This window comes from Eschrichtius robustus, chromosome 16 (assembly GCF_028021215.1).
Source record: "Eschrichtius robustus isolate mEscRob2 chromosome 16, mEscRob2.pri, whole genome shotgun sequence".
In the NCBI taxonomy this organism is placed as follows: Eukaryota; Metazoa; Chordata; class Mammalia; order Artiodactyla; family Eschrichtiidae; genus Eschrichtius; species Eschrichtius robustus.
In genome coordinates, this window is record NC_090839.1 from 75,126,505 (window position 1) to 75,138,952 (window position 12,448).

Consider the following 12,448-nt stretch of genomic DNA (forward strand, 5'->3'; position numbering starts at 1 on the left):
TAGTATCCTTTAAAACTTGCTCTTCCTTCAAACATATTTTTCTTAATTTATCTGTATTGATACATATGAGTCTCATTCATTCATCCAAACTGTGATATCATATCCTACAGTGAATAAACCATAATTTATTTACCATTTCCCAACAGAGATTCAGTCAAAAGTCATAATCCCAACCATTTTCCTTTGTCCCTTAGTCCGAGAGTTGTAAGTAATTCCTGTAGCTGCTGTCTTTGTGCTATCTTTGTGTCCTTTATTGCCTTTTATTTACCTAACCAACAATTTTACAACCAGTTTACAGTTCTTTATATTAAACTCTGTTAAAACAACTGGTTTGGTTTCTGTCTCTTGACTGGACACTTACTGATATAGCAACTTCACAGTAAATCTTGATGTCAAAGAAGGAAATGTTCTCTCTTTATTTTTCTCCTTCAAAATTGCCTTGATCTTCTTAGCCTTTACTTTTCCACACCAGTTTTATGGTCCTTCTTGTGAAGTTCCACTAAAATAATAAATATTAATAGTAAGCATTTGGATATTTAAATATCAATTGCATAAATTTGGAGCTAAATGTGTGACGAATTGACATCTGAACTGAGATTTTCTGATCCATGAACACAGCATGGTTTTCCCATTTTTTTAGGTCTTCTCATATATTTTTCAGGAGGATATTATATTTTTCTCCACAAATTTTACATCTGTCCTCTGCTAGATATACTCCTAATTAATTTATAGGTTTTGTTGCTATGGTACATCGAATCTTTTTAATTACTGTTTTTAATTGTTTCTGACTGGTGTTTAAGAACACAATTGATTTTTTTCTGTATATTGATTTTTTCTGTATATTAAGCAACTCACTGAACTCATATTTGTTATTAATATGACTACATTCTGTAGCATTTTTCTTTCTGTAGCATTTTTCTATGTAATCACATTAACTGCAAATAATGACAGCCTCATTTCTTTCTTTACAACTGGTATACCTTTTATTTCTTTGTGTGTATGTGTGCAGGTATGTGTGTGTGTGTGTGTTTTGTTACACTATCATTGTTCCTTCAGTTCAATACTGAATAGAAGCACTTCCTTTTCTGGCCAAGATGGAGCTACAGGAATTGGATTTACCTTCTCACCTAAAACATCTTAAAAAGGCATTTAAAACTTTATGGGCACTTCCCTGGTGGTGCAGTGGTTGGGAGTCCGCCTGCCAATGCAGGGGACACGGGTTCGATCCCTGTTCCGGGAAGATCCCACACGCCGCGGAGCGGCTAGGCCCGTGCGCCACGACTGCTGAGCCTGCGCTCTGGAGCCGCGAGCCACAACTACTGAAGTCCGCGTTCGACTAGAGCCCGTGCTCTGCAACGGGAGAGGCCACTGCAATGAGAAGCCCGCGCACCGCAACGGAGAGTGGCCCCCGCTCGCCGCAACTGGGGGAAGCCCGTGCACAGCAACGAAGACCCAACGCAGCCAAAAATAAATAAATAAAAAATAAATAAATTTATTTTAAAAAAAAAATTAAAACTTTATAAAACAATGGTTCTCAAGATATTGGAATTAGTCAAAGAAGGTCAGTGATCTCTGAGAGACAGGAAACAAACCAGGTAAGCTCTGGATTGCCCCCAGCTTACTGCCAGGAGAAAGTTTCCAGGCTGCAGCATGAGGGGGTGGTGACCCCAGGCAGAATGAGATCCACCTGAGATAAGAAGATGGAGCTGAGAGACTAGGAAGGCCAACGTGGCTAGAGTTCACAGGGCTCTTCAGAGATCTTCGGAAATCTGCGGAAGGCCCCCAGTGAGTCTTCAGCTGAGTACTGATCAGCTCATGAATGTGACAAACCGTCACCCCCGCCCCAAAGTTAAGTAAAGAACCACCATAAAGGATTAAGACATATAATACTCGGGAACTATACAAGACCAGGAAATAATGCCTATCCTCACCAGCCACCGCAGAAAACCTCATAATTCACAGAGCATTGGGTGGAGTACTAGAAGGATTTTGTCCCAGTGGTGGGGCAAAATTAGCCCTAAATGCTGCTCTGGCCCTGCCTAACAAAGCTTAAATGCAAGACACAAAAGGATCAAATAGGTTTCAAGTAACGTAATTACACGTAAGAACAAAGCTCAAAGAAGTCATCGGAAGGAAAAATATCTCGTCACAGCAAGGTGAAATTCAGAATCAAAAGTGGCACTCAAAAATTATTGAGCATACAAATACGCAAGAAAATACAACCCATAATAAGGAAAATAATCAATTAATCAAAAGTGATGCAGAACAGATACAGTTGATGGAATTAATAAATAGAAGCTAGAGAAAACATGGAAGATGTTAATTAAGCACATGGAACAAATGGAAACCACCAAATCAACTGCTAGAGATGAAAACTGAAATGTCTGAGATGACAAATTACACTCGATGAGATGGATTAACAACAGATAAGACATGGCACAAGAAAAGATTCGTGAAACTGAAGAAATTGTAAAAGAAACTACCTGCAATAAGACACAAAGCTTTTAAAAAATAGACAGCGCTACAGTGAGCTGTAAGACAATGTTAATTTCCCTGATATACATGAAATTGGAGTACCTGAAAGGGAAGAATGGAGAATAAAAAATGTTTGAAGAAATAGCAGCTGAAATTGAAATGTACGAAATATATGAGTAGACATTTTGCCACAGAAGATATACAATTGGCTAATAAACACATGAAAAGATGTTGTATATAATGAACAATTAATGAAATCAAATTCAAAGCACCATGAGACATGATTTCACATTCACCATAATGGAAATCATCAAAAACACAGATAATACAACTATTTGGAAGCTTATAAAGAAATTGGAACCCCCAATTATTGCATGTAAAATGATGCAGCCACTTTGGGAAAAAAAGTTTGGCAGATCCTCAAAAATTTAAACATAAATTTAACATAACATGCTATAATTCCACTCCGAGGTATCTACCCAAGAGAAATAAAAGATTATATCTGGACAAACACTTAAACCCAAATACTCATAGCAGCATTATTCATAATAGCCCAAAACTTGAGACAGCCCAAATGTTCATCAACTGATGGATACCATTCAGAAATAAAAAACAATGAACTATTGATACATGCAACAACGTAGATGAACCTCAAAAACATTATGCTAAGTGAAGGAATCCAGACCCAAACACCACACACTGTAAGACTCCAGTTATATAAAATGTCCAGAAAAGGCAAATCCAAAGAGTCAGAATATAGATTAGTGGTTGCCTGGACCTAGAGGCGGGAACAGGGAATGTCTGCAAATACGCAGAAGGGATCTTTACTGGTGATGAAATATTCTAAAATTGAATGGTGATGGTTATCACACAGTTCTGTAAATGTACTAAAAATAATTCAATTCTGTACTCAGAATAGGTGGATTTCAAGATATATAAAGTATACCTCAATAAAGCTTTTAAAATGACTATTAAAAGAATAAAAGACAAAATACAGAGAAAATATTTGCAAATCACATACTTGATTTTTTAAGATTGCGTCCAGAACATATAATAAGAAAACAAAATGAAAGCAGTATTTGATGAAAAATTTGAACAGATACTTTACCCAAGAAGATATAGATGGCAAATAAACATGAAAAGATGCTCAACATCATTAGTCATTAGAGAAACACAGAATGAAACCCCAACGAAACCCCAGTACACACCTATTAGAATGTCTAAAATTTTAAAAACTAACCACACCAAGTGTTGGCAAGGGTGTGGTACAGCTGGAAATTTCATACACTAATGGGAATGTGGGAATGTGAAATGGCTCCAGGCACTTTGGAAAACAGTCTGGCAGTTCCTTAAGAGTGAAACATACACCTTACTTATCCCGCCATACCACTCCTAGGTATTTATACAAGAGAAATGAAAGCACATGTATATACAGGACTTGTATACAAAGGTTCACAAGAGCTTTATTTGAAATAGTCAAAGCTGGGAACAACACAAATGTTCAACAGATGAATGGATAAACAAACTGTGGTATACCCAGGATGGAATACTTCCCAGCAATAAAAAAGGAGTGAACTACTTATGCATGATACAACATGGATAGATTTCAAGGCAGTTATTTGAGTAAAAGAAGGCAGATGCAAAAGGCACATATTGTATTATTTCATCAGTATTGAATTCGTTCAAATTGAGCAGCAATCTATAGCAACAGAAAGCAGATCAGTGGTTGCCTGGGGTCAGGGATGTATGGCAGGTAAGGACAGGCAGGAGGGGCAATTACAAAACGCACAAGGAAATATTTGAGGGGTCATGAACATGTTCATTATCTTGATTGTGATGGTGATTTCATGTGTGTGCACATATATCGAATCTTACGTGCAATTTACTAAATATCAATTATGCTTCAACAAAGCTGTTGTTTAAAGTAGCAAAAATATGGGATCGAAGCAGAAATGGAGGTATACTTGTTCCATTGCCAACTCTAAAGAGAGTGCTGCTTAAATTTCACCATTATGCAAGTTTGCTCTTGGATTTTGGTACTTGATGCTTTTGGATGAAAAATATTACATCTCATCCTCTTCTTTTTTTTTAACCATTTTATTGAGGTGTGATTGACATGTAAAAAGTTGTACATATATACAACTCAGTAATTTTGAGGATAAGGATACACCTGTGAAACCATCACCACCTAACAGTACTGTACTGTATACTTAAAATTTGCTAAAGATAGTAGATCTTATGTTAAGTGTTCTTACCACAAAATAATAACAATAATAATAAAGAAGATAGGAGGAAACTTTGGGAGGTAATGGATGAGTCATGCTCTTCTTGTTACAGTTCTTTCTGCTCCCCCTTTTTTCCTATTGGGTATTTTAAGTACTTCTGGTGTACTCCTTTCTCTCAGTGCAAACTAAGGGATTTCCCATGCTTAACCTTGAAACACTTTTAACCATTATTGAAAGAAATTTCAGGAAGAAGAAGGAAATGTTTCTTTAATCCCCAAAGAGCCGCAGAATAAAACAGTGTTCCTGCATCATAAACTACTTCAAAAGTGAGATAGTGAGAATATTAACAAATTCATCTGTCTTACTCTCCTGTTGAGTGTGGAGAATAGTGCGTAAATAAATAGTCCTGTTCTCTTTCCTGTGACTATAAAGCTGTATGTGAGAATAGTCACACAAAGGAATCTGTAAGTCACCTAGTCATCAGATATCGCTGCCATGCCTGTGAAATATAACCTATAACCCTAAAATGTCTCCAACTCTAAGCAAATGTTCCTGCTTAATAATTTGTTGCCCTAGTAGTAAAATTTTAATTGACATCTCTGTTTACTGAAAGGTGAAAATCTTAGGAAGTTTCCATGTGATGCAACAGAAGGGCTTCAGAATTTTCTTCTTCATGCATGTATTCCTTCTGTTGTGCATAGAAGCCTAAAAGAATAATAAATACCACAGCTGTTGACTTCCTAATTCATCCTAAGGATTTAAGATGCTTTTCTCATTAAAGTAACAGTACTTACTTATCAAGTTGAGGACATTTCTTCTGTTCTCGCTTTCCAGAAGTTTTTTTTTTTAATCATGAATATTTCTTAAGTTTTATACAATACATTTGCCAAATTTATTGAGAGGATTATATGATTTTCTGTCTTTAATCTCTTACTATAGTGAACCATATTATTAGATTTGTAATTGGTAAATTATATTTACAGTGCTGGAAAAGTCCCTACTTGGTCATGATGTATTTCTAATACAAGTTGCTGGGTTTTATTTCCTGATATTTCATTTAAGATTTTCATTCATAAGTATAATTTGAATATTATTTTTCTTTACTATACTATCCTTGTATGATACTGGTTTCAAGATTCTACTAGCCTCATAAAAGGGATTCGAGATCTGTCCTTTTTTTTCTTTTTTGCATTCAATAGAGATTGTCTATTCCTTAAATGTTTGGTAAAACAAGCTTAGGTTTGGGGTTCTTCTTTTCTAAGAGATGAATTTAAGACACAGTTTTATCCCTGTTTAGCTGTATCTCATAAGTTTTGATAGGAAAGGTTTTATTTGTCATTCAGCTATTCACAGTATCTAGTTTCCATTGTGATTTTTTTCTTTGATACATGAATTATCTACACACATTTTGTTAAATTCTAAAATACATAATTTTTTCTTGATTTTTAATTTTATAGTATTGTGGTTAAAGGATGTAGTGTGTATTTACTTACTAAGTGGCTGGACCATAATTTTTATGAACATTCCATGAGTTTTGGAAAAGAATTTTTTTATTCTCTAAAGATCACCTGCAAAATCCTACACATGTCAATTAGCTTAAAACTGGCTAGTTTTGTTATTTAAATTTTCATAGCTTTATACTGTTTTGTCATTTCAGCTATCAATTAGAGAGTTGTATTAAATTCTCCCATTCTGATTGTGGATTTGTATACTTAACCTTGTAATTTTGTCAATACCTACTTTGTATGTTTTGAATCTAACTATTTAAGCTACCCAAGTCCAGAAGTGCTATATCTTCCTGATGAGTCACTCCTATTATCATTCTGTATCAACACTTTTATCATTAACAATAAATGTCTCTCTAAAATATTTTGTTTTGTATTAATAGAGGCACACAAGATTTCCTTTGTTTAGTGTTTTTTTAAATTAATGTTCCAAAATAGAGGTCAGCAAACTACAGCCTGAGGGCCAAATCCTGCCACCACTTGCTTTTTAAATGAAGTTTTATTGGAACTCAGACACACTCATTCATTTACGTATTGTCTATGGCTGTTTTCAGGTGACAATAGCAGAGTTGAGTAGTTGCAACAGAGACTTTATGGTCAGCAAAGCCCTAAGATATTTATTGTGAGGCTCTTTGCAGAAAAAGTTTCTTGACCACTGTGATACACTACTGAATAGATTCAAATGAATATTTATTTATAACATATGGGCAAACCCATGGGCACCTGTGTACCCAACACCCAGTTTAAGAAATAGAACATCGCCAGAATCTTTGAAGCTCTCTGTCGGTCCCTCCCTGATCTTAGCCAGGTTCCTCTCTCTCAGGTTCAGCCCTCTCCTGCTTATCATTTGTGCTTATCACTCCGCTGTTTATCTTTATACTTCTACCATGTTTGCATCCATAAACAATATATTGTTTAATTTTTCATGGGTTTTGAACTTTAAATCAATAGAACCATACTGTATTATTCATTGACGATTTGCTTTTCTCACTCAATTTATTATGTTTTTGAGATTCGTCTTTGTTGTCACTTGTAGCTGTAGTCCGTTTTCATTACTGTTTAGAATCTCACTGTATGTACCAAAATGTACGTTTCCATTCCAATGCTGATAAGTATTCCCAGCCCTTCTGCTGTTATTAAAAAGGGTTGCTATGTACATTCCTGTATGCAACTCATGCTGCCCATCATCTTTATCAGAGAAAGCCAAATTGTTTTCCAAAGCAGTTATAAATTTATAAATTTATCCTCCCACCAGAAACGTATAAGATTTGCCATCATGGCCTCACCAACAACTGATATTGTCTGGGGTTTTTTTTTTTTTTTTGGCCCATTAGGTAGTATGATATGAAATCTTATGGTTGTTTTAATTTTTATTTCTCAGAATATTAATGAAGTTGACCATCTTCTCCAGTGTTTAATGACATTTGTATTTCCACTTCTGTGATAGCCTTTATAAGTTGATTATCCATTTTTCAATTTGATTATTTGTCTTACTCATGTTGACCTGTAGTTCTTTATTTTGCCTAATACTAATCTTTTACCTATCTTGTTGTTGCAAATATCTTCTGCCAGATTTTGGTTTTTATTTTAACTCTCATCTTTGTTTGTGTGTTGGTTTTTTTAACAGGAATTTTTATGTAGTCAAATGTATTCATTTCTCCCTTTATGATTTATACTTCCCACATATTGTTTTCAAAATATTGTTCCCTGATGCATAGTCACAAATATATTCTCCAATATTGTCTTCTAAAAGATGTTATGTTTGTCTTTCACATTTAAATCTTTAATCCAGCTGGAATTTACTTTTGTGTATAGTGTGAGGGAGGGATACAATGACTTGTCCATCTCATTGTTACACTGTCTTAGTACAGCTTTATCATGATTTTAACCAATAATTTTATACTAGTTCTTAATATGAAGTAAGCCAGGTTTCCTCTCATTTTTCCCCTTTATGGGTATCTTATTCTTAGCCCTTTACTCTTCCATAAAATTTAGTATTAGCATAAAATGCTACAAAGAAAAAAAAATCCTGTTGGACTCTTTTTTTTTTTTTAATAAATTTATTTATTTATGGCTGTGTTGGGTCTTCGTTTCTGTGCGAGGGCTTTCTCTAGTTGCGGCAAGCAGGGGCCACTCTTCATCGCGCTGCACGGGCCTCTCAATGTCGCGGCCTCTCTTGTTGCGGAGCACAGGCTCCAGACGCGCAGGCTCAGTAGTTGTGGCTCACGAGCCTAGTTGCTCCGCGGCATGTGGGATCTTCCCAGACCAGGGCTCGAACCCATGTCCCCTGCATCGGCAGGCAGATTCTCAACCACTACGCCACCAGGGAAGCCCCTGTTAGACTTTTAATGAGAATAGCATTGACTTTTCAGATCAACTTGGGAAGAACTGGCAGCTTTGTGAAACTGAGTCTTCTTATCCATGAGCATAAAATATCCCTTTATGTCTCCTTTAACATCTTCCAATAACATTTTATAATTTTCTCCTTAAAGGTTTCTTACAAATCTTTAGATTGCTATTTCTTTATAGGTACTATTATAAATGGTACATATTTTATTACAGTTTCTACCTATTGATGGCTGGTAACTACCAATGCCATTTATTTTTACAGATTAAATTTTTGTGCAAGAGTTGTGTTAAATTCTCTTACTAATTCTAAGAATTTATCTGTAGACTCTTTTGTGTTTTCTACATAATCATACCATTTTGGGAATATTGAGTTTTTCTTCATCTCTATCTTTATGGTTTTTATTTCTTTTCTCACATTACTGTGCTGTCTAGGACTTCCAGTACAACGTTGAATACAAGCAGTGACAATAGATATTACTTTCCTGTTTCTGATCTTAAAGGGAACGCTTTCTTCAATTTTTCTATTAAATGCAATATTTCTTAGAATATTTTTGTATCAGTCTAAGAGAAATCCCCTTCTATTCTTCTTTTGCTAAGAAATGTTATCAGTTTTTTCTATATATACTGAAATTATCACAAGATATTTCTCCTTTAATCTGTGAATGGGATGAATTACATTAATCGACTTTTTAATGTGATCCAAACTTACATCCCTGGAATAAACCCAAGTCAGACATTACGTATGATCTGTTTAATGTATTGATGAGTTCTTTTTGGATAAAACTTTGGGGTTTTTCCATCTATGTTCACCAATGTGATTGGCCTGTAATCTTGCTTTCTTATGCTGTCCTTGTTAGATTTTGGTGTCAATGTTTTGTCTCAGAAATGAGTGGAGAATGTTGTCTCTTCTTCCATAGTCAGTAAAAACTTCCAGAAAAGAAAAATCTGAGGCTGCTGTTTCATTTTCTCAGCTTGAGTATTCTCAGTATAAATTTGAATCTCAAATGTATGTGAGGAACAGCCAGCCTGTGGTTTTGAAGACATGCAGGGACTTTTCCTACCCAGACATCAGATGGAAATAGACAAACTTGTTGTCTTGTCCCTTTACTGGCAGGTGAATTTTTTTCTTGGCTACTCTTTCTCAGAAGATGCAGCCTTTTTAAGGGTTTTGTTTTACTATAGGTGTGGTCTCAGTTTCAACACCCCACCTCAAGGTTTTGTGTGGCTAAAAACCTTGTCTCTTGTCCTCACTGGATATTAAAACCCACCTCCCCAAGTTGCTAAGATTGACACCCCACCCAAGAAGGGCACACTGCCCACTTACATGCTTATTCTTCTAGTTTTCAGCCAGTTAAGGATCCCCTTTATTTTTTGCAAACTCATTTATTCATTTAAAAGTATAACTATTTTCAGCATTTCTAGATGTTTCCAGTGGGACTGTCTTTAAGTTTCTAATCAGTCACATTGTCAGTACCACAAGTACTCCTTCAGTGACTCTACAATAACTTTGTAATAAGGGATTATCATCCCAAATTTACAGATGAGGAAAATAAACTCAAATAGGTCAATACTCTACCCAAGGTCATGCAGCTAGTAAATATGGGAACCAGGATTTGAACCAAACTATGCCTTGAGACAAAGTCTATGTTCCTGACCACAACTCCAAATTTCCATCTTTTATTAGTTGCTTGTAATCTGAGATTACCCATTCTCAGGAAATGGTGGAAGGGTCACAATTCTGTGACGCAGGCACAAGCTCAGTCACAGATGTGGCCTAAGGAGGAAATCCTTTTTTTTTTTTTAAGTCCCTATAACAAGGAATCTGGTCTCTTTGCTTATTATATGGTTAAAAAATAATAATTTTTAAAAGTAATTTTACACAACAAGCAAAATTAAGAGGTAAAATACAAACCAGAAAATAAAATTGCAGCAAATAAGACAAAGTGCCAACAACCAATATATAAATTAGTCATGAAAATCAATAAGATAAAAACCAGCCTAATGGGGAAATGAACAAGGCAAATAAGCAGAAAATTCACAAAAGAAAAAATGTGAATATGCAACCTCCATACTAATTTTTTTATGCAATAGGCCTAAATGTAAGATCCAACTCTATCAAACTTCTAGAAGGAAACATGGAAGTAAATCTTTCTGACTTTGGGTTAGGCAATGGTTTCTTAGCTATGACACCAAAAGGACAATAGGCAAAAGAAAAAAATAGATAAATTGGACTTCATAAAAATTTAAAACTTCATACTGCAAAGGGTATCATCAACAAAGTGAAAAGACAATTCACAATTTGAGTGGAAATATTTACAAATCATATATCTGATATATATGATTTTTATCCAAAACATTTAAAACTTATACAACTCAAAAATAAAAAGACAATAACCCAATTCAAAAATGGACAAGAATCTGAATAGACTGTCTCCAAAGAAGCTATACAAATGGCTGCCAAGTGCGTGAGAAGATGCTCAATGTCATTAGCCATCAGGTAAATACAAATCAAAACCACGATGAGATACAATTCCACACTCACGAGGATAACTGTAATCAAAAAGGCAGACATGAAACTTATATAATGTTATAAACCAACGTTACCTAATAAAAAATAAATCTGAAAAAAAAGAAAGACAGACAGTAAGTGTTGCCAAGGATACGGAGAAATTGGAACCCTCGTTTATTGCTGGTAGCGATGTAAAAGAGTGCAGTTGCTTTGGAAAACAGCCTAGCAGTTCTTCAAAAAGTTGAATCTGTAGAGTTACCATATGACCCAGTGATTCCAATCCTAGGTTTATACCCAAGAGAAATGAAAACATACATCCACAGAAAAATTTGTATATGAATGTTCATAGCACATTATTCATAATAGCCCAAAAGTGGAAACAACCCAAATGTCCATCAACTAATGAATGGGTAAATAAAATGTGGTATATCCATTGAATAGAATATTATTCAGCCATAAAGAAGAATGGAGTACTGCTACATGCTACAATGCAGATGAACCTTAAAAACATTATACTAAGTGAAAAAACAGTGCAGTCACAAAAGACAATATAATGTATGATTCTAGAATATATATGAAATGGAATTTATATGAAATGTTTAGAATGGGCAAATATAGAGTTACAGAAAATGGATTAGTGCTTGTCTTGGGAGGAGGAGAGGGAACAAGGAATGAGTCTAATGGGTACAGGGTTTGTTTTTGAGGGGGCGAAAATGTTTTAAAGTTAGATTATAGTGATGACTGCACAACCTTGTAAATATACTAAACACATTGAAGAGTACATGTTAAATGAGTGAATTATATGGTATGTGAATTATATCTCAATAAAGCCATTTATAAAAAGAAGCAATGAAAAATGAGACACTTCTTTGGCTATCAAGCTGGCAGCTTTTTTTTTTTTTAAATGGTGCTAATATCATGCCTCAGCAAGGGTACAAGAAAATAAGTATTAGCAGAAGTATAAATTGATGCATATTTTGTGGAAGACAGTTCTAAACACATATCAAAATCCTGAAAATATGAACAGGCTTTGCTCCAGCAATTCCCCCTCAAGGAAGCATAGCCTAAGGAAATATCTAGAGACCTATGCAACCTTTATATATCACAATGCTAATTACATTAGATTTTTTAATAGCAAAACAAGAAAACTAGAGGCATATTAAATATCCAACAATGGAGAAATAAAGACATTATTATACAAATATACGAAAAAATATTATCCATCAATTAAAAATCATGTTGTAAAGGCAAACAGCAAGAAGAAGTCAGCACAATGTTTCATAATAAATGAAAGACCAGGCTACAAAGTAATATGTAGAGAATCATTCTAATATTGTAAAAAAAAAAAAAAGCATTACTGAAAATACATACTTTAAAATATTAAC